Genomic DNA, 22,509 nt, shown 5'->3' on the forward strand with positions numbered 1-22,509 from the left:
TACCAGGCTTCTGGCTGGTACTGGGCATTGTCTGTACAGAGTCCTGTGACATGAACCATCTCTGGGTCTCTCAGCCATTGATACCAGCACTTGTTCCAGTGGAGGTGGCAGGGGAGTGAAATATACTCTGTGAAGGTTTTTAGCTTTGGTGGTTTAATGCAATATTTTTGTGCTGGTTGGCCTCCTGCCAGAAAGTGTCACTTTCCAGAAAGCATCAGCTGTGGTAGTACAGGGAGGAACAGCTGGTGGGCAGGGCCTAGAACTCTCAAGAGTACATGACCTTTGTCTTCAGTTACCAGGATGGGTAGGGAAGGACCATTGGGTGGGGGCAGGGCTAGGCATCATCTGAGCTCAGACTGTCCTTGGGCAGGTCTTCCTGCAGCTACTATATGGGAGAGGGGTGAGGTTCCTGGGTCAATGGAGTTATGTTCCTAGGAGAATTATGACTGTCTTTACTGTGTCACACAGGTTGTCAGGGAAATGGGGGAGAGCCAGCAGTCACAGGCCTCATCCAGCTCCCACACAATCCAAAGGGCCAGTCTATCTCCCACCACGCCCACTCCCAACAGCACCAAGTCTGTTTCCAGGCAGTGGGTGAGTAGGGCTGAGAACTTGCCCCAGGCTTCCTGCCTCCCAGCTGCAAAAGCAAACATGGCTTTCATTCTGCCTCAGCCTGTGGAGTCCCTACACTGGATTCATGCCCTCCCCTGAGTTCTGGCCAGGAGGTTTCTTGATCAATTCAAATTGTTAGAAAGTTCAGCTGGAGAGTTCCTTCTCCCTGTGGGGTTTTCCCAGCATCTCACACCCCCTCCTGGAGGACCCCTGTGAGGCCAAGCAAAAACAGCTTACTAGGGGACCCAGTGAGGTCCCAGGGCTTTTCCCACTACTTTCTGTATTTTGTTCAGTTCTCTAAATTGACTCAGCTTCAGGTAAAGTCAAAATCTTCTCCCGTAGTCTAAGCCTTTGGTTTCCCTAGTGGGGGTGAGTATTTGGGGGTGGACGATCTCCGTTTCCCACTTCTACGTTTGGGTACTCACAGTATTTGGGTTGTCTCCTGGGTCCTGCAGGAGAAATCTGGCTCCTTCACGGGGTCTGTAGGTCCTCTGAAGTTACCTGATTTATTCCTGCAGTTGCTCTGGAGCATAAATTCATGATGCAAGCTTCCACACGCTGCTCCAATGCCAAGTCAGAGCTTCAATCTAGTCCTACCTGTCATCCTCCATGATCTCAGTATAAGCCAGAAATATATTTTTGTATTTCCATTTAAGAGAAGCTGATGGTGCCAGTTTTCTTAGTTTTTGAAAACTAAGAAAAAATCCTTTAAAAATCTGTATTTTACTTTTATTCTTAAAAGGATACATATTATTAGATATAGACTTATAGGTTTATAGTTTTTTTTTTTAACATCTAGAAAATATCAATACATTGTCTTCTGGTTTCTGTTATTTCCTCTGAAAATTCTGCTCAGTCTGTCTGTCACTCCTTTCAAAATGGTATATGCATTATACTCCTTTCTGACTGCTAATATTTTTGCTTTGTTTCTGTTCTTCTGCAATTTCATGGTAACTTTTGTTGTATAGCTTTCTTCATATTTAAATTGACTTGGGTTAATAGAGAATAAATCTGTGTCTTAATATCAGTCCTGAAAAATCTTATTTCTCATCATTCATTGCTTATATTCCTTTTCTTTTTCTGCTTTTCTCCTAGAAACCTAATTTCATTTAAGTTCAGCTATTTCTCTCCATCCTCTGTGTTTCTCACCTTCTCCTTTGTATTTTCCACCCCTTTGTCAATCTATGCTTTATTCTGCATAGATTTTCATCAACTCTGTCTTCATATTCTCTTTCAGCTACATTAAATCTGCTGATCTATCTATTGAGGCTTAAAAATATTGTTAACAGATTTTAATTTAAAAAACAATTTTAGATTTACAGTTTCCTATTTTATTAACACCACATATTAACATGGTTCATTTGTTACAATTAATAAACCAATGTTAATGCAGTATTATTAATTATCATTCATTGTTTATTCAGATTTTCTAAGATTATATATAACACCCTTTTATTTTCCCAGGATACTATCCAGGAAAACATATTACATTTAACTTTCATATATCCTTAAGTTACTTTGCCTGTGACATTTTCTCAAATGTTTCTTCTTTTGGATGACCTTGAGAAGTCAAATACATTGTAGAATGCCCCTGTGGAATTTATATGAAGTTTGGATTTTATTTCATGTTTAGACAGGGCTTGTTAGATCAAGCAGGTAAAGTACTATTTTCATTTCATCATATCAAGGGTCCATATTATTAACATGTTTTATAACTGTTCATGTTGACCTTCACTGCCTGGCTGAAGTAGTATTTGTCAGGGCTCTTTATCCCTTTCCTTTTTGGAAAGCAAGTCACCATGTGCAACCTACACTGAAACACTGAATAATTAGTCTCCATTTCCTTTAGGGCAGAATATTTAAATAAATTATTCCGAATTCTTCGTCATGAAAGAGTTTTCTGTTATTCCCCATTTATTTATCTATTCAATCATATCTTTATATCAGTATGGAATTAGAAATATTTATTTAATACTTTGGGCTTTAATCCAAAGCCATTTTATTTATCATGTGACTCACATTGTTCCGATTTTGCCGCTGGGACCTCTTTTATTTGGCTCCTGTGTCCTTTTAACATACTAATCCTTCTGTTTGGTTGATTTTCTGTCTTCTTATATTCTGGCACTACAAGATGATCCAGGCTCATTTTGTATATTTCCTCTACCATCCCTACAATTAGCCATTTCTCTGAGGTTCCCTGGTTCCTTGTGTTGGAGAAAAATATTAGAAGCCAATAACCTGGTACTGCACGTGATGATTGCTATAGATGTATTTTATGCAGTTTTACTTTTAATTATGTAGTTTTAGGTTTGTAATTACTGTATTATAGTAATTATAAATTTGTTTAGCTTTATAGTTAGTATATTATCTTATTTGAAAAATGTTTTGTTCTTTTTGTTTGTTTCCTTTTCAATCTTCTGTTAAAATTGTCTTTTATATCTGTAATAAGGCAAATATAATTATCTTTAAGCCTGTGTCTGATAATTCCAATACTTAGAGTCTTTCTGGAGATGGTTTTTTGGATATTTTCTTTGTTCATTTTCTGTTGCTATAACAGAGTACCACAGACTGAACAATTTATAAAGAAAACCAATTTATGTTTTACAGTTCTGGAGGCTGGGAAGTCCAAGGTAGAGAGATCACATCTGGTGAGGCTTTTCTTCCAGCATCATAACATGGTAGAAGTGTCACATGGCAAAAGGGCAAGTATGTGCCAGCTCAGGACTCTGTTCCTGAACAAAGCAATCAACCTCATCATGGGTTCCCCATTTGGATGACTTTATCATCCTAATTACCTTTAAACACTCTACCTCCAAATGCTATCAGGATATACATTTGGGTATTGAGTTTCAAACACGTGAAATTTGGGGAACACATTTAAACTATAGCAGATATTATTTCTTCTTTTGGTTGCTCAAGTTGTCCTAGTCTTCAATTGATTATTTTTCATGGTCAGAGTATTGTATCTGAAAAATTGTGAAAATAAGTTAAAGTCTAGGATTATGTTATCTTTCTCCAGAAACAGTTAACATTTGTGTATGGTAGGTGGCAAGGGGCACTAGCAATACAGCAAACCCTGGATAGCCTGGATAGATCAACTCAAACTCCCAAATTAAAGTCCTATCAGAAGAAAAGGCATACCACTTTAGAAATTAAGACTATTTATTTTAGTTTCTATAATCCTATATATGATTTCTAACTTAAAAAAAAAAAAAAGAAAACTTTACAAGACATACAAAAAAGCAAGATGAACAAGACACTGCCAAGGGACAGAACCAGACTCAGATATAACACAAATATTAGGGGAAAAAAATTAACAGACAATTGAAAATAATCATGATTCAAATAAGGCACTAATGGAGAACTTTCATAATGGATGTTTCCAAAGAATTCATGAAGACATCCATGACCGATATAATGAACTATAAATATCTACCATGAACCAAGTGCACGGATGCTAGATCACTACCAAAATCACCCTTGAGTAAACACTTTCCTGCTCTGCTTATCTCCCTCTACCTACTCAAACCCTCCTTCAACCTCTATTTGATATAAGCTTAGCAAATTCAGAAATTGCATCTAGCAATATGGCAGACAGGAAGTAAAACTGCTGAATGAGCAAAAAATGATCTATCCTTTTCTTGACTTCACAACTCATTATGAAAACCTTGAGAAGAGAAAAGGCTCACTTTAACCCGTGTTCATTGTGTTTGCTACGAAGTACTAGGCATTTGGTTACTGAAACAAAACTGGTTTTTTTTTTTTTTTTTTTAATTAAAAGGATCATAGACTTTTTTTTTTTTTTTTTTTTTTTTCTTTTTTGAGACGGAGCCTCGCTCTGCCGCCCAGGCTGGAGTGCAGTGGCGCCATCTCGGCTCACTGCAAGCTCCGCCTCCCGCGTTTACACCATTCTCCTGCCTCAGCCTCCTGAGTAGCTGGGACCACAGGCCCCTGCCATCATGCCCTGCTAATTTTTTTGAATTTTTAGTAGAGACGGGGTTTCACCGTGTTAGCCAGGATGGTCTTGCTCTCCTGACCTCGTGATCTGCCCGCCCTGGCCTCCCAGAGTGCTGGGATTACAGGCGTGAGCCACCACGCCCTGTTGACATTTTTATTACTTAACAGTAACCAGAAAACCCTGATGCCCTCTCAAGTTTTTATCCAGAGACTGATAGATATAGACTACCTAGCCCACAAAATAAATGTAAAAGAAGAGAAAAAAATTCAAAATCAAATGAGAGACAAACACTAAGATTTTGTTACATTCATGGTTGTACAGTTTGTGTAGTCGCTATAATTATTAGCCTTCCAGGTAGATATTGAACAAGATGATTAAGAACATATTCAATAAAGTGAGCTTGTCCCTGGAATAACAAACAACCCGTTTAACTCCTGCACGATAGAAAAGAATCCCCAATTTGGGGGAGCTGACTACCTAATGATTGAGACTCATATTTTTATGGCTCTTTTTTCTTAAATTATAATTAGATTTTAACATTCTAAATTTTCTCTGTTTACATTTTGCCACTGAAGCTATTTAAAATGGTCAACTCTTAAGATCTGGTGACAAAGTACATGTAAACCTCAAGTTTGTACAGTAAAATAAGTAAGACTTGAAAAAAGCTTTCCAAACCTGACAGATACCACCTTAACTAAGCCATCAAAATTAACATAAGCAGTAATAGGACAACTCAATAGCATACGCCTTCTGATACAATGCACTGACAAACACTTGACATCATGTTTGTGGGATTTCTCCCCCAAACAAAATAAACTGAATTAAATCATGAGAAACATCAGAAGCATTCAAATTATAAAATATTATAAAGAAGAGCTTGTCTGTTCCAAATTAAAGAATATTAAAGGGACATGACAAATGGGATACACTTATTTATTGTGTCTCTTTAGTACTTAGTATAACTGCAAATTCCAAAATCAACAGAAGCACAAAACACCAAGATAACTCTTTTTCTCCATAATTATATCTTATATAATTACTGATGACCCTAAGATATGGAATCCATATTTACTTGTAATTTCAATTTTACCTTCATAACTCAAAGAATTATGTTTTCTATTTACTCATTCTGCAAAATTAAGTTGATTTTGTCATGAAGACTTTTCACATTTTAATATTATTTGCAATATCAAAAAGTCTTTGAATTACATTACCATTCAAAGATAAAATACATAATTTAACAGTTATTATTTAAAGTGCTAGGATAAATCATTTTCTGTGAAGGTAAGTGTCTACATTACATCACTATGTGAACACATTCCAGTAGCTCTAATGTCATTTTCCAATACTGACTTCTCCTAGTTAGTCTGATGTTATGAAGAAGTAAATATCAAGGTCAAAGCTTTAATGAAAGCAACTGTCTCTTTCCTCATCTCAAAAAGTATAATCAGTTGCTTTTGAATTTTAGAGGCCTCTTTGCAACATTAATGGTTTTAGAAACTTCCTGAAATGGATGTTGTAACCAAAAAAGAACCAAACAAACCAAAAAAAAAAGAAAGAAAGAAAAGAAGAAAGGCAAACAAACAGAAAAAACTACATCCCCTTTTCTTTTTCGTTGAAAATTTAAAAGGGAAGCTGGCCCATCGTCGGGAGTTCTGTTCACTGGAAGGTGGGAATAGAGGAGGGTTTATGCTGTATGAGGTGGCAAAAACCAGAAGAACTTCTCTGGCTTTGGAAATGACTTTGACCCCCAGAGCAGTATTTAGAAAAGTCGTTTAAAATCCCATTGTCCTTCTGGCTTGTACGGTGAAAGGGCTTGGCTGAATTTCAGCAAAAACTTAGTAACATAGTATGATATGAGGAAAGAACAGCAGCAAAAGACTCTGCCTGGGTAACAGGGCTACCATCTGAGCAAAGGACTGAGAAGCTGCTGCTAAGGAGTGATTCAGAAAGTTAGAGTTCACATGGACAAATGAGAGTGGAACCATAACAATTTGGGTTTTTAAGAAAATGTCTCTAATGGTATTTTCATAGACTGGTGATGATAGGCCATGTTTTTTATTTATATCAATAACTGTTTTAAAAAATATACTTTATAAGCTATTCATAAACCCCTCTTAAAGAAATGTTTCTAAGTAGAACTAAAAATTTAGGTTTACAATAAGTGAGTATTGTAATTTTTTGTAGGTAACTAGGTATGTAAGGAAAAAAAAGTTGAGGACATCAACCTTGCTTAGTATTCTGATATAAGAAGCTTCTAATTAGAAGGTGTCAGTATAAGCACCTGTTTAAAAATTCAGTAGGCCTTTGAATCATTGTTCTAGGAAAAATTGTATTCAGCTAATGCTTTGATTATGTTAATGGATAAGAAGATATTTTAGGAGCTAAACTAAACTTTTAAATAGAGCAGGTGCTAAAATTTTCAAAACCTTTCATGTATACATTATGCAAGAATTGTAAGCAAAATGTTAAAAAGAAAAACTAAATCGTTTTACAGCCTTCCATAGTTAGTAGAATTTATAGTTAAGTAGACTAAAGTGATACCTTAATAAATTTTCTATTATAAAGTTCTGGCCTTCTGATACTTTTTTGATTGACTGAGTCTAACACAAACTTGAGTTAGAAGAAGTATGTACTTTGTTTAATACTGATTCATGCCACTTGAAGATTTTCTTCTTTTTAAAGAGTGCACACATATTAGACTGAAGTCCTTCACCCATTTTGCTAAAATTTTTTAAATTGTCAAATAAAGAAATAATTTCTATTACAAACCAACAAATTACTTAAACAAAATAAAAACTTTAAATCATATATGTCTATATAGTATAAATCTAATTTCAATAAAATTTTAATATTGAAATTTTACTGTATCTAATATACATACATATAAATACATTCTATGTATCCTTAAAATACTTAGACACATATTCTTTTATTCTCAGAAGTAACCTGTAACATTTAAAATTTATAATGATGGCATCTGGTGTCCTGTGATTCTCACCAAGAATTCCTAACACTGACTTTCATTTTGTTTTTAGGTAGTTACTTTAGAGGGGAAAATATAGACTCTCAAATTAATGGAAACATTCCTACAAAGTATATGGGAATTCACGGCAGGTTTACTGCTAAAAAAAAAAATGTCAAAGAGAAGCTTCCCATTAAGGCCCCAAGTGAAAAAGAATGCCAACAACAATTAAGCTGAAGCAGCTTTACTGGCCCCTTTGCACTCACTTAGACAGAGTCGTGGAACATATTTAATCAAAAGGGATTGGGGAAGGATTATAAAGGATTGTGTTTACCTTACCCTGGGCATTGAATGTTCAGCAATGTGGAACAAGCCACGGAACTCCAAGGTGTAGCTATAAGATTTTAAAAGAAGAAAGGGAAAAGTAGAAGACAACATTAAAGCTAGAAACACCATCTCTTTCTTTTGAACTTTAGAATTTTGGTTAGTTCAGCTGAACACAAGGGACCCATCCTATTGTTGGCAGCTCAGTAGACAGTGGGAAATTGTAACTTACAGCTTTAAAGGTTAGTCTGTCTTCAAAAAAGACATATAAAGGAAGCGTGGATCCCGGCATTATTTATCATCCGTAGATGCAGTCACTACAGAATGTCTCTGACTTCTGTGTCAGTGGGGAACTCTAAAACCCTGTTCAACAGGCCATCTACCTGATAAAGCAAGTCAACCTCGAGACTGAGCAAAAAAAGATGAATCAAACTGGTGTTTCCCTTTGTAAATCATCCACTCATAGTTTCCTCAGTAACTGAAGTACTTGAAATTATGCAAGGATAAATGTCGACTACTCACATTTTTTAAGGAATAAAATATAAATAAGAGTACCTAAGTGGATGAATTTAACCTAAGTGTTCATAGAAGTCTTACAAATAACAAATATATACCTATATTTTTTTCATTTCTTCCCAAATAAGTGTTTTTAAACATAAATCAAGTTTCTGGTTAAGATGCATCCAATTGAACAACTTTTATTGAGACAAACAAAAAAGAGCGTTTGCTTTGTGCCAAGCACTTCGTGATGTGCTTTGGAAGAGATAAGCAGGAAAAAAGACAAACTTTACAGAGCTTGCAGTCTAGTGAGAATGATAACAAATACAGAGAAATCACCTTAATACACACCAGAACGTAAAACATGTTAAAAGTCACTTTTAAAAATGCAGTAATACACTTTTAAAAATGCAGTAATATCTTAAAGAAAGAAGAGAGAAATTCTAACCAAGAGTAATGAGTAAGATTGGGAAGGTGTTCATGGAAGAGGTGATGTGTTAATGTGGAAGTTTCTCTTTGACAGTTTCTGGGTCTTGAGCATTGAGTACAATTTCTATAGGTAGAGAAAGCTGTGAGGGATATTCTAAGCAAAGGGAACATGATTAGCGAGGGCATGTTTGCAATCAAATTTGTAAGCTTCAGGAGCTTTTAAGCAGGCTGGTTCACTTGGTTGCAGACTTCATAACTTGGGCTGCAAGTAAGCTGGGAATCTACATGAGCCCTTGTGGCAAACACCGTCATTTTGCTCAGGAAACACCAGTCATAACTCTTTTCTCCCTCACCTGCCTCCAGCACAGAAGAAGCAAAATCTACTTATTCCCTCCTATAGCCTCACCACCTAGTAAGTGTAGAGATGAAACACTATTCTACTAATACAGAAAACAAGATGGGTTGATGCTGGCCTTCCTTTCTATACTACCATCGGACTTTTTTTTTTTTTTTTTAGACTGAGTCTCGCTCTGTCGCCCAGGACGGAGTGCAGTGGCATGATCTTGGCTCTTGGCTCACTGCAACCTCCGCCTCCCGGCTACAAGCGATTCTCCTGCCTCAGCCTCCCGAGTAGCTGAAACTACAGGCCCACACCGCCACTCTCCGCTAATTGTTTTATATTTTATTAGAGACTGGGTTTCACCGTGTTGCCCAGGCTGCTTGCAAACTCCTGAGTTCAAATAATACCCCTGCCTCAGTCTCCCAAAGTGCTGGTATTACAGGCGTGAGCCACCACGCCCAACCCATCAAGTTCTTTTTAAACATGTGTTTCAATGTAAAATGAATAATGGATAAATATATGTTTGTGTATTATCTACATGTAAATTAAAGAAGAATAACTGAAACCCATATACCTACCACGCAGTTTGAGAAATACCAAATAATCTCATGTTTTTATAGTAATCTTTTCCTCTTAAAAGCTTTTTTCAAATGTTCATTGATAGCTCATATTTAAGGGTGGTGTACTAGGGAAGTTCTTTGTATGTAAACAGAGTTTGCTAATTGTTTTATTATGGGCAGATGCTTAGGTATTTTACCAGTGAATTATAAAAGCTTAGTACCTGGGGATATATTCTTTTGGGCCATTCACTTTCACCAAAAAATATTGTAATTTTCTGTTGGAGCTGTGATGGCATCTTCTAGTCATGAGGGAAAGATCAAGAGAAGGAAGAGGTGTCAGCCATGACATCATTTAGCAGATACACTAATCAGCGTTCCTCTGAAATATCTGTTATCAAGTAATTGTAAAATTCAGTTGCTCAAGCTATTATTCATCAGTATTCTGTTATGTTTCTCTGAATATTCCTAATTGATATGAGACATCAAATCATAAATAATTTGGGAAAAATGTAATAAGAGTAAACTAAATATCCTCCAAAATACCTTTTATTTCCACTGCAAATAAGTAACATCCCAATTGTTGAATGAAAAGGGCTAACAAAATGCAACATTTTCCCATTTTGTCCCAACAAAAGATAAAATAAAGGCAGGAAATTATTTCCAAAGAGTAGTGTTGGCAGATAAAATGGCAGCAACAAAAACAAAATAAAAGTCAGTACATTGTTTAAATGATAACCACTTACAACATGAGTCTATTAACTAGAAGTGTATACTATAATGACTGAGTTATATGTATATATAAAAATCTATATACACACACATATATTTATATAGTTATGTAAGTATATATGTGCATGTGTGTGTGTGTATACATACATACAGAGAGAGAGAGATCTTTATTTACACGTATGGCACCAGGAAGCCACAGCAGAAATCTGAGCCACTGCTCAATTGCCCATACTAAGCTGAGAAATGGGGAATTCTTTACGAAGTCAGAAATAATGTAATAAAATTTTCTTAACAAGATTCAGTAGCATTTTTCTGCATTAAGCACACCATGGTTATTGTTTGGTATTTATTGTATTCTGTAGTTTCCCCAAAGTTGACTGTGACAGTTTTGATAGGCTAACTGTTGTATTAGTGAAGTTATAAAATTTTACAGTTCTATACTGCACCATTTCTTGCTCTTGCATTTATTATTTTTATTTAATTTTTTATTTTTATACGTGCAGGGGGTACTTGTGAAGGTCTGTTATGTGAATCTATTGCATAATGGTGAGGTTTGGGCCTCTACTGTTCCTATCTCCCGAATAGTGAACATTGACCCAGTAAGTAATTTGTCAGCCCTCTCCCTTCCTCCCACCCACCTTCCTCTTGAAGTCCCCAGTGTCTCTTATTTCCCACTGTATGTTCATGTGTACCCACTCTTTAGCTCCCACTTATAGGTGAGAACATGCGTTACTTGACTTTCTGTTTCCAAGTTTTTTTTTTTTTGGAAGAATGACCTCCAGCTCCATTCATGTTGCAAAAGACATGATTTCATTCTTTTTTATGGCTGAGTATATTCTAGGGTGCATACACACACACACACACACACACACACACACACAAGTTTCTTTATATAATCATGTGTTGATGAACACTTATATCAAGTCCATGACTTTGCTGCTGTGAGAGGTGCAGCAACAAACATACAAGTACAGTTATCTTTTTGATTTAACAATTTATTTTCCTTTGGATAGATACCTAGTAATGGTGTTGCTGGGTCAAATGGTAGTTCATTTTTAGTTCTTTGAGAAATCTCCAAATAGGGGTTGTACTAATTTACATTCCCAACAACAGCATAAGTGTTCCGTTTTCTCTGCATCCTCACCAATAGCTGTTATTTTTTGACTTTTTAATAATAGCCATTCTGACTGGTATAAGATGATATCTCATTGTGGTTTTAATTTGCATTTCTCAGATGATTAGTCATATGGAGCATTTTGTCATGTGTTTGCTGCTTATGTGTCTTCTTCCAAGAAATATCTGTTCATGTCCTTTGCCCACTTTTAATGGATTTGTTTTTTTCTTGTTGAGCTGTTTGAGTTCCTTGTAGATTCTGGATATTGGGGTTTTCTTTGGGATGCACAGTTTGCAGATATTTTCTTCCAATTGTAGGTTGTCTGTTTACTCAGCTAATTATATCTTTTCCTGTGCAGAGACGTTTTAATTTAACTAAGTGCCATTTGTCTATTTTCATTTTTGTTGCATTTGCTTTTGAGTTCTTAGTTATAAATTCTTTGTGTAGGCTGATGTCCACAAGAGTTTTTCCTAGGTTTTCTTCTAAGATTTTTACAGTTTCAGGTCTTAATATTTAATTTCGTATTTGGTGAGATTACTTTCATTCTTGTACATATGGCAATTCAATTTTCCCAGAACAATTCATTAAATGGCATGTCCTTTTCAATTTTTATATTTTCAATATTTATATATTTTTAAGCTTAGTTGATGATCAGTTCATTGTAGGAATGTAGCTTTATTTCTGCATTATCTATTCTATTCCATTGATCTATATGTCTATTTTTGTACCGGTATCATGCTGTTTTTAGTTACCCTAGTCTTGTAGTGTAAAATGAGGTCAGAAAATGTGATGCTTCCCATTTTTTTCTTTTCGCTTAGGATTGCTTTGGTTATGATTATTCAAGTTCTTTTTTGGTTCCATATGAATTTTAGGATTTTTTTTCCTAATTCTATGAAAAATGGCATTGCTAATTTGATAGGAATTGTGATGTATCTGTATACTGCTTTGAGAAGTATGGTCATTTTAACAATTCCAATCCATTAAAATGCAGTGTTTTTCTATTTGTGTTATCTATTATTTCTTTCACAAGTGTTTCGTATTTCTCTTTATAGAAATATTTCACATATTTAGTTAAATGTATTCCTGACTTTTTTTTGTTTTTGTTATTGTAAAGGGGATTGAGTTTTTGACATGGTTCTGTTTGAACATTATTAGTTTATTGAAATGCTATTGATTTTTTATATTGATTTTGTATCCTGAAACTTTACTGAAGTCACTTATTAAGTCTAGATATCACTTGGAGGAGTCTTTAGAGTATTCCAAGTATAAGATCATGTTATCAGTAAACAGAAATAATTTGACTTCCTCTTTCCATTTAGGATGCCTTTTATTTATTTCTCTTGCCTAATTGCTCTGGTTAGGACTTCCAGTACTATGTTCTATGTTGAATAGGAGTGGTGAGAATGGACATCCTTGTCTTGTTCCAGTTCTTAGCAGGAAAGCTTTCAACCCTTCTCCATTCAGTGTGATGTTGGCTGTGGGTTTGTCCTACACATATGGCTATTATTTTGAGATATGTTCTTTCAATGCCTAATTTGTTAAGGGTTTTATCATGAAATGATGTTAGATTTTATTGAATGCTTTTCTTGCATCGATTGAAGTGATTATATGTTTTTTGTTTTTCATTTTGTTTATGTGGTGATTCACATTTATTGATTTGCATATTTTGAGCTATCCTTCCTTCCCTAGTATAAAACCTGATCATGATGCATTATCTTTTTGAGGTGCTATTGGATTCAGTTTCCTAGTATTTCCTTGAGGATATTTGTATCTATGTTAATCAGGAATATTGGCCTGTAGTTTTCTTTTATGGTTGTGTCCTTGTCTCATTTTGCTATCAGAGTGATACTGGTTTCATAGAATGAGTTAGGGAGGAATTTCTCCTCTTCAATTTTTTAGTATAATTTACATAACATTAGTACTAGCTCTTCTTTGTAACTCTAATAAAATTTTGCTCTGAACCTATCTCATTCTGGGCTTTTTTGTTGCTAGTGGCTTTTTTTTTTAATTACTGATTCAATTTCATTACGTGTTATTGGCCTGTTCAGAATTTATATTTCTTCCTGGTTCAATCTTGGGACTTGTATAGGAATTTATCCATTTTCTCTAGGTTTTTTAGTTTGTGCATGTGGACATGCTCATAGCTGACTGGTTAATATGAATTGTGTGTTACAGGAAAAGTTAACAGGACAGACACTCATCAAATTGGGTAGGGTACTTCCTGGTGCAGAATTAAGAAAAAATAATAATAATAACAACCAGGTACATCTGGTCCTCAAGCTTTCAAGTTCGATTCAAGACCAGATTTTAAAATTCATCCACCTAAACAAGGCCATAGATAATTCACTCACACTAACTAGAAACCAAAAGACCCACACTCTCATCAGTTAAAGTTAAACATGCAAGGAGAAAACAAGTAAGACTAATTTGATAAGGCATATAGAGCAATATATAAATACAAAAAGAAGTTTCATACAACAAATACAGGCAGGGAATGGTGGCTCATGCCTGTAATCCTAGCACTTTGGGAAACCAAGGCGGGTGGATTGCTTGAGTCCAGGAGTTTGAGACCATTTTGGGCAACGTGGTGAAACCTGTCTCTACTAAAAAAAAAAATAAAGAAATAAAAAAAAAAAAATAAGCTAGGTGTGGTGGCACACAGCTGTAGTTCCAGCTACTCATGAGGCTAAGGTGGGAGGATCACTTGAACCTGGGAGGTGGAGGTTGCAGTAAGCCATAACTGCTTCACTGCACTCCCTCCTGGGTGCCAGAGCAAGACTTTGTCTAAAAAACAAAAACAAAACAGAAAAACAGATAAAGAGCCCATTTTGGAAATTGATTAACCACCTAAACCCAAAACAAGTGTAGCCAACTTCTTAACAATGTCAAGAAATAATAATTTTAAAAAACATTAACTTAATGAAATTAGTTTTTAAAAGTGATATGCTAAAACAACAGAAGAAAACGTAAAAGAAGTTGTCAGGAAAAAAAAATGAAAAAGCAAAGCAGTATCATCTCTCAACCAAACAACATATTAGAAACAGTGAGGATTAAAATTGACCATGCACAAAACCAAATCAGTTATGTGCAGAATAAGGTTAGGAAAGTCAAAGTAATACAAACAAAAATAATAAAAAGATGAATGATTAGAAACAAAATGACAGATGTGGAAATCAAATTGTAGAATACAACACATAGAGATGATTATGTCTCTGAAGAAGACAATAGGGCAAATATAACATTAAAAAAATTTCAAATTTAAAATAAAAGAGGAAAAAAATATTTCCTAAAATGAAGAAGGAGCTAAACTATCCAAGGAGTTGGTTAAAACATTGTAGGAAACATAATGGAATATGATCAGGAAACAATTTATTCAAATGACATTTCTAAATTTTAAGAAAAGTCAATAATAACAAAAATAAAGTCAGCATTTGTTGCCAGGCCCATGAATTATCTCACTTAAGTAATTAATGAAAGAAAAATACTTTCCTATTTGGTAAGTAATATCATTTCCCCATTTTACAGAAAAGTAATGTGGCCAAACTCAACTAAGCAGGTAGAAATGGATTTAAGTTTAGAAGTCAGAGCTGTGCCATTACAGAGGCTTTCTTAGGTACATTCTAACCAATATTCTGTAAGATATTAGAAAATAAACTTCTCATCTGCTTCTCATCTGGCTGTTCTCAGAACTCTTTCAAATGAGACATAAATTTTTCTTTAAGAAGAGATTGTCTATTGTTTTTACAGTGACCAATCTTTCCTAAAATCCCAGTTTTCTTCAGAAGCCACCAGCTCCCAAGTAGCCCATGTGACTCAGTGGAAGCTGATCCTTAATCGAACACCAGGAGTGGGATTGTATTAGTTTACATCAAGCATAGATGTCTTAGCTCTTTTGTCAGAAATTGGTTAAGGAATCTGTTCTAACATCAATCAGTGTATATTACTTTCTGATGATGTTTACCGATATGAGTACTTCACCTAATTTGGACCAGTGACACTGAATGAAAGAATGTTATGTTCTATTGTTTCTGGGACAGAATTTTCTTTTACTTGTACTGGAAATGAACCAGGGAGCTCACAGCCTTGTTTACCACTAACAACCATCTTATGACCATGTGAAAATGTAGTCTGAGGAAATAAAATGAAACAAAGTGCATACCAATGAGGGAAAAGGAGTTGAAAGATCAGATAAATGAAGCTAGAACTTAGACCTATCTTACTTACAGACTGTGGATTCTGTGAGGTAAAAGTGCCCTTACTTAAGCCATTTTAAGTCAAGTTTTTTAATACTGATTTGACAAAGTTATTTGCATTGATAACACACGCGTGCATATATATATTTATTTATTTATTCATGCATGCATATATACATATATACATGAATATATATACAATATTCATGTTAATGAATGTCAAGGACACCATGCTACCTGGGATTTAGCCTTAGTAATGCACCATAGTACCCAGAGAAACAACTTTTTCTTCCAGATTTAAAGTTATGATGGAATGCTAAAAGTAGCCTACATCCATTGATGGAAAAACGAACTAATTCTCGCCTTGCCTGTGACAATGCAAAACTAAATTTTTGTCGATTACTCTAGAAAAATAAGTAAAGGAGTATTAGTAAATAATAAATTTGCTTTAAAATAAGAAAGCACAGAGGGATATTATTTCAGTAGATGTTATGAAGCAGGACTATATTTTAATTTTTCTAGCCTCTCTATTATTTTATGATACATGCCATCTCAAAATCCTGCTATGCTTCTGGTTCCCATTACAAATGGTGACATTAACTAATGCTGAAACATTAGCAGCCAATCCCAAACTTCCTGAAGCTCTGTGAAACCCAGTCTGTAGACAGTTTTACAGCTTCTCTCTTGCCTGCCAGTTGCTGAAGTGATGTCAGCAACTTCCCAGACAGCATAATAGGTAGAAAGAGAGGAGCATTTCTGAGTATCAGCCCCTAGATTTACAGAAAGTATAAAATTAACACATAAAAAAGATAAGTTGGAGCCATTGGGGTTAGGATTTGATTCACATGGCTCCTCAAGAGCAGAACAACAATCTTTGACTTCCTTTCTGTCTTAGACACTGACAGTTGTGCCCAGACCAATGTTGAAAGAGTGGTAGTAAGAAATGAGGCATTATTAGTTTGGGGACTTTCTATCTTACTGAACTTCTTAGACCTTAGTTTGGTCTGATGAAAACAGTATCCTTGTTACAGAAATCTTTTGGTTAAAAGTAATATATCTCCTCTTATTTAAGCAACTAGGGACAGAGATGTTTATGTTTGCTCATGGCAAATTTGAGCAGAAGAATCTAGTGGGATCAGATCACGTGTAGGCCGTGTTGAAGATTTTGAGCTTTTCCTAAGAGCAATTGTAAATAATTTGTAACTCGTATATGGCATGAAAGAGAGGCTTTGGGTCAAATAGGAGTCCCAGGAATTCACCCAATAGCAACTAGGCAGACTTAGAAGGGTTGGGATTTTAAATAAAGACCTCTGCATTAACCCCAATGTTACAAAGCATTTTAAGAACAACCAACTAAAAAAAAAAGATACATGTGTCAATAATTTGGGTGAAAGATAATATGCTTCAATTTTATTCTACACAAACAATGTTATAATTCAATTGTATAATTAATATAAGGACATTCTTGTGAACTTGAGGACTCAGGAATTCTATATATATCCTTCCCACAAGCTCTGTTTATTACTGCAACTAAGTACTAACCCAGAAATAACCCAAAATAAAGAAGACACAAATGGGGACTTGTGCTATAAAAGACAAACAGTAGGTATCCTGTCTTTGTAAACAAAAATCTAAGCCCCAAAATATTTAGCAATCATATGTGTAATACAGGATATAGAGTTCAAAGTTCTTCAATAAAAGACCATGAAATAAAAATAACAAAATGCATTAAGAAAAACATCACAAAATAGACCACAAACATCTGGAAAGATAATTGGAGGAACATGTGTAAGGGGACAGTTTCTTTCGATTTTTATATAAGGAATAAAACATTTTACTTCTGATATGCAGTTAATAAATTAATAAAGATGGATTCAATTGTGTTATTTATAGTTATAAGTGTAATGAATAAAATAAACATGTATCTCTTCAATCATAACAAACGAGAAGAAATAAAAATATCGCAGACCTGGCGCAGTAACTCACGCCTGTAATCCCAGCACTTTGAGAGGCTGAGGCGGACGAATGATGAGGTCAGGAGACGGAGACCATCCTGGCCAACGTGTTGAAACCCTGTCTCTACTGAAATACAAAAGAATTAGCCGGGCGCAGTGGCGTGCACCTGTAGTCCCAGCTACTCGGGAGGCTGAGGTAAGGGAATCGCTTGAATCCGGGAGGAGGAGGTTGCACTGAGCCGAGATCACGCCACTGCACTCCAGCCTGGGCGACAGAGAAAGATAGTTGTCGTGCTCAAAAAAATTAATAAATAAAAATATTGCAAAAGATGAAAATAAGAAAAATTCCATCTTTTAGTTAATATTTATGGAGCTACTATTTTATCCACATGTTGTTTAGAGATACAATGGTGAGAAAAATCAACCGCTTTCCTTTCTCTATGGAACTTCAAAACTACTTTTGGAATAAAATATTAAATAAATAATCACTATGCATTATAATCATAATTCTAATCATGACTCACTAATCGTAATAGCCACAATATGCAAGTCAATTCTAAAACATATGACTGGAAGAGATGAAGCGACCTGGGGATAGGGATGGTCTGGAGGAAGACAGCAGTGATTTCATGGTGGAGAAGAGGAGAAAGCAATTCAGTCTGTGGAAGAAGCTTCAGTGGAAGTCCTCAGGGGAGGAAAATAGAATGGTGAGGAAACTTAAATGATGTTTGTATAATAGCGGAAGTACAAAGACAATAATGACATTCGATGTGCCAGAATAGAACAGAAGAGAAGGAATACTTGTGGCAAACTGTGTTGTTCCCAAGAACCAGCTTCCTTCCTGCTAAGGATCTTATGCTCTAGGCTCCTGTCCTCTGGCTTGCTGCGCTTTTCCATAGGTCAGGGTTCATTCTGGTTCTATTGTCAGCTGTACTCTTGAGACTTGCTATGGTCAGTGGAATGGGATTGTATGTGGTATGTACCACTTCTGAGCAAATCTTTACATGGATTTTGTGGATCAGCTTGTATGCTTACCTTTGACAGACAGGGACAGATTCTTCAGCCTGGGTCCTAATATAAGGATGTTCTTGGAATTCAGGCCAGCAACAAAGACCCTGAACTGCTGTTGTAATAGGAGGAAAAACGACAACGACAATTTGCAATGTTGTATGCCATTGAGAGTTTGAAATTTGTTCAGTTTACATGTAACCCAGCAAAAGTTCACTGAAACAATATGTAATTCATATTTTGGCAAAAGAAACAAAATAAAAGCTTTCCTCACCCAAAGCACTATGGATCATGATTATAGATATAGATTTATAGACACACAGAAAATTATTTAACAAAATGTTGTTTGTGGGTTATGTCTAAGTGTTGGTTTCTCTGTCGTCTTTTCTTACATTTTTTACTGTGTCTTGTGAAGATGTGGAAATGTTATGAATTTTTTATCCCTACTAATAGAAAAATAAAATAAGAACAATGTTTTAAAATATATTTTAAATAAAATTTATATAAAATAACAATGTTATTATATTTATGATAGTCGCCAGGAAATGAGGGAAAAGAAAATGTTATTGCCATGATGAATGGTATTTATCATGAGGCAAATAAAAAGCAGTGTTTCTCCAAATTTAACATGCATCAGAATCACCTGGAGAGCTTCTTAAAGCACAAATTACTAGGTCGGTCCCAATCCCAGGATTTCTGATTCCTTAGCTATGGAGAATAATTTGCATTTCAGCTATTTCCCAGGTGATACTGGTACTTTTCGTCCAATAACACACTTTGAGAACTAATATATTAAATAGTCTGACCCAACCATCTCTAGGTGAGAATTTTATTTTGGCTTCATAATTTCAAAAAAAAAAAAAAAATGAGTTAATTTGATTGCTCTTTTAGCCAAACAAGTGTCTGAGAAACATTGGATTGTTTGCCTCTATGTTTCTATATCTTTTCTTAGGTATGGTGGTGAAGTAAATATTTGAAGCCAAATGAGTTAGTTCTAGTAAAATAACTTGATTTGTATAAGTGTACATCCTATTAAACATACTTGAAGGGTTAGGAATTATGACAGATACACATACACACATACAAAAACACAGACACATATTTCACTCCTGCCATGGGAAAGTTATATTTCATAGATTACGCATTGACTTTATGATTTTAAATAGCCATCTCTGCTACTGTAATGGTTGTTTTCCCTTTTATTTTGACTTTCAATTTTTCTCCAGGCATTTAACATCTTTGACCTTGTGGATAATCTGTTCACAAATATCCTACAGAACTAATTTCTAACTTCAGATTCTCTTATAAAATGAAAAGCCATCATTTTCACAGCAGGAGCCAGGAAAAAAATGAGCAAATTACTGTTTTAGTTTGCAGAAACTAGAATATTGTTGAATTCCATTCTTCTATTAGAAAAGAATGAAAGAGGAACAAAACAAGGACTTGGGAGGTTACAATTTTTTTTCAGTGTATCTTCGTCAAAGCTTGTAACAACATTGAAGCTTTATCACACAGTGTTATTTTCAATGTCAAGATCCAGTACCCCATTAAAGCATTTTGCCAGAGGAAAAAGTTGTTCAAAAGTACATAAAATGCTAGGTGATCTGCCTTTGGTGGAACTTGACTTCCAGAAACATCTAAAATACAACTGTCTTTTATTAAATTGAAATGGAGAGTTCTGAGCAGGAGCCTTGTGGGGATAGAACACTCAGCCTCTGAGTCAAAGCCATACAACATTTCTTGTTATCACTGAACAGTTTTCCTTCTAACTCAGTAACAAGAGAAGCATTAATAGCCTTTGAAAGGTATCCAGTACAATTTGCCTTAAAGACAGTTATGTTGGCAAATTCATGGATTTTCTAAGGAAAAGTACAGTTAAACCTGGGATATTGAGCAGGTATTCACGATTCATAGAATTTTAGTGTTAGAAAAACCTCTCTCAGTCTCTACTTTCAAAGTTGAACAGTAAGTTCCTATGCAATGAGAATTGAGAAAGCAAATTTAAGTTGTAGTCTCTTCAAGAAACCCCATAGAACCAGATTGCAAGGAAGAAAGTTTTCTGTGTTACTTTTTTTCTTTAATAAATTTCCCCTAGCCCACTATGACTTGGGAACAGTCTTCAGTGTGCCTATTTGAAGTTAGAATTTCAAATTTTCATTAATATTTTGCTATTGCACCAGGATGATTCATGCTACACTGCCTTTGCTAATTAAATTAATAGCTACAAATGCTTACCGAAGAGATTAACTTGTGCACTGCCCTCCCTAGAAGAGCTAGTTGCTAGGCAGCCCTGGGTGAAAGCTTAGCATCTAGTTCCTTTTCTCTCAGGACAGAGACTGCAATGCATCTTTGACTGAGAGAATGAATACTGCGATGCTTTCACTAAAAGCATTCACCTTCATCTTTACATCTCAATTGCTCCATTTTAATTATTTCAATCACTTAGTGCATTCTAGTGTTTCAAGTGTATTTAATCTGGAGTATATTTTGTCTCATGCTTGTGGACTTGCTTCATTGTCTTACCTTATTCTTGTCTCTTTACAAGCATCAATCCAATATTGCACATGGCTTTCCTACCATAAACAGGCATACTTTATGACTCTTCAACCATTTTACATGAGTAGTAATAATACCGATTTTTGCATATTACTTCAACCTGTAAAACTACATATTGCCAAATATTTGGTTAGTGTAATTCCTGATTTCCCACATGACCCCATTCTTTATTTTTTGAAATTGCATCCTTTGTTATTTTTTATCCCACTACTGTATCTATAGATAGTACAGACACTGGGTGTTCATACTAAAGATAGATGTGGCAGATCTTTCATGCTCTAGGGTGTACTTTCTGTTGCTAAATTTGCTTCCAGAAAGTTTGTGACTTGTGCTAGTTGGCCTTAACATAAAGTCGAATTGACATTTGTTCTTTTCTGCAGGCAGGTGGTTCTTCTAAATTGTAAACCAAATAGAATTGAACAATAAGTATTTGGATAACCAAGGTTATAAAAACTGGGTTATGAATGCAAAGCATGCTTATTAACAGTACAATATTTAAAAAATACTTTTATGATACTAGCCTCCTCCAGAATGATCAAGGAAATCCTATGCAATTGGGGATTCCTGGAGAAACTTAAATCTTGGTGAAATAGCTTATTTCATTGAACACCACCAACCAAAGCCCTGAGGCAAAACGTCTGATTCATGCCTACCTGGTTCTAATATAACCTCTGCCTCCATCTGCCAACTATACCTTGTTACTTTACTTTATACTTGGTGTGTGGATGGGTTCATCTCTAAGTGTGTGTGTGTGTGTGTGTGTGTACATGCCTGTAAGTAGGAGTGTGGCGGAAAGTAGCAACAGAAGTATATTGAGGGGCTCCACAGAAAAGCCATGAAAATCACAAGATTTTGGTAACATTGCCTGCAATATTCAGTGTATTGTTAACTTTCTTTAGCTAAGAGAATTTGCAATAATTTAAATATGACAAAAAGTGTTATATGTGTTCACATAACATGCTAGAAGTGAGAGATTCAGGCTGACAGGATAGCTTGACTCCAAAGACCATTCAATAATCTGAGTACATTCTTTCTTTTTTTACTACCCATTAAGAACAATCCTCATTTACATAGTTAAATTGGGTTATCATATATGATAGTCCATCCCATTGGACAGAAGGAAGAGAATGTGGAGCTCAAGTCAATTTTCTTTTAAGTAAATAAGAAGGAAATTGCATACATTATTGCTCATAGAAAAACAAACAAACAACAACAACAAAACAATTGCAGTACCTAGTTGCAAGTGACACTATAAAACATGTTTCCAG

General features: G+C 35.2%; 1 long non-coding RNA gene across 1 annotated transcript in view; it reads left to right on the forward strand.

The window, feature by feature from the left end:
• Positions 1 to 397: 397 nt before the first annotated feature.
• Positions 398 to 22,509, forward strand: part of LOC126955055 (uncharacterized) — a 67,864-nt gene continuing 45,752 nt past the window's right edge. Inside the window, exons 1-2 of the long non-coding RNA XR_007725795.1 lie at positions 398 to 594; positions 3,220 to 3,318. This is a non-coding gene — a long non-coding RNA (uncharacterized LOC126955055). The remainder of the gene's footprint in view (positions 595 to 3,219; positions 3,319 to 22,509) is intronic.

Source organism: Macaca thibetana, chromosome 5 (genome assembly GCF_024542745.1).
Source record: "Macaca thibetana thibetana isolate TM-01 chromosome 5, ASM2454274v1, whole genome shotgun sequence".
Taxonomy (NCBI): domain Eukaryota; kingdom Metazoa; phylum Chordata; class Mammalia; order Primates; family Cercopithecidae; genus Macaca; species Macaca thibetana.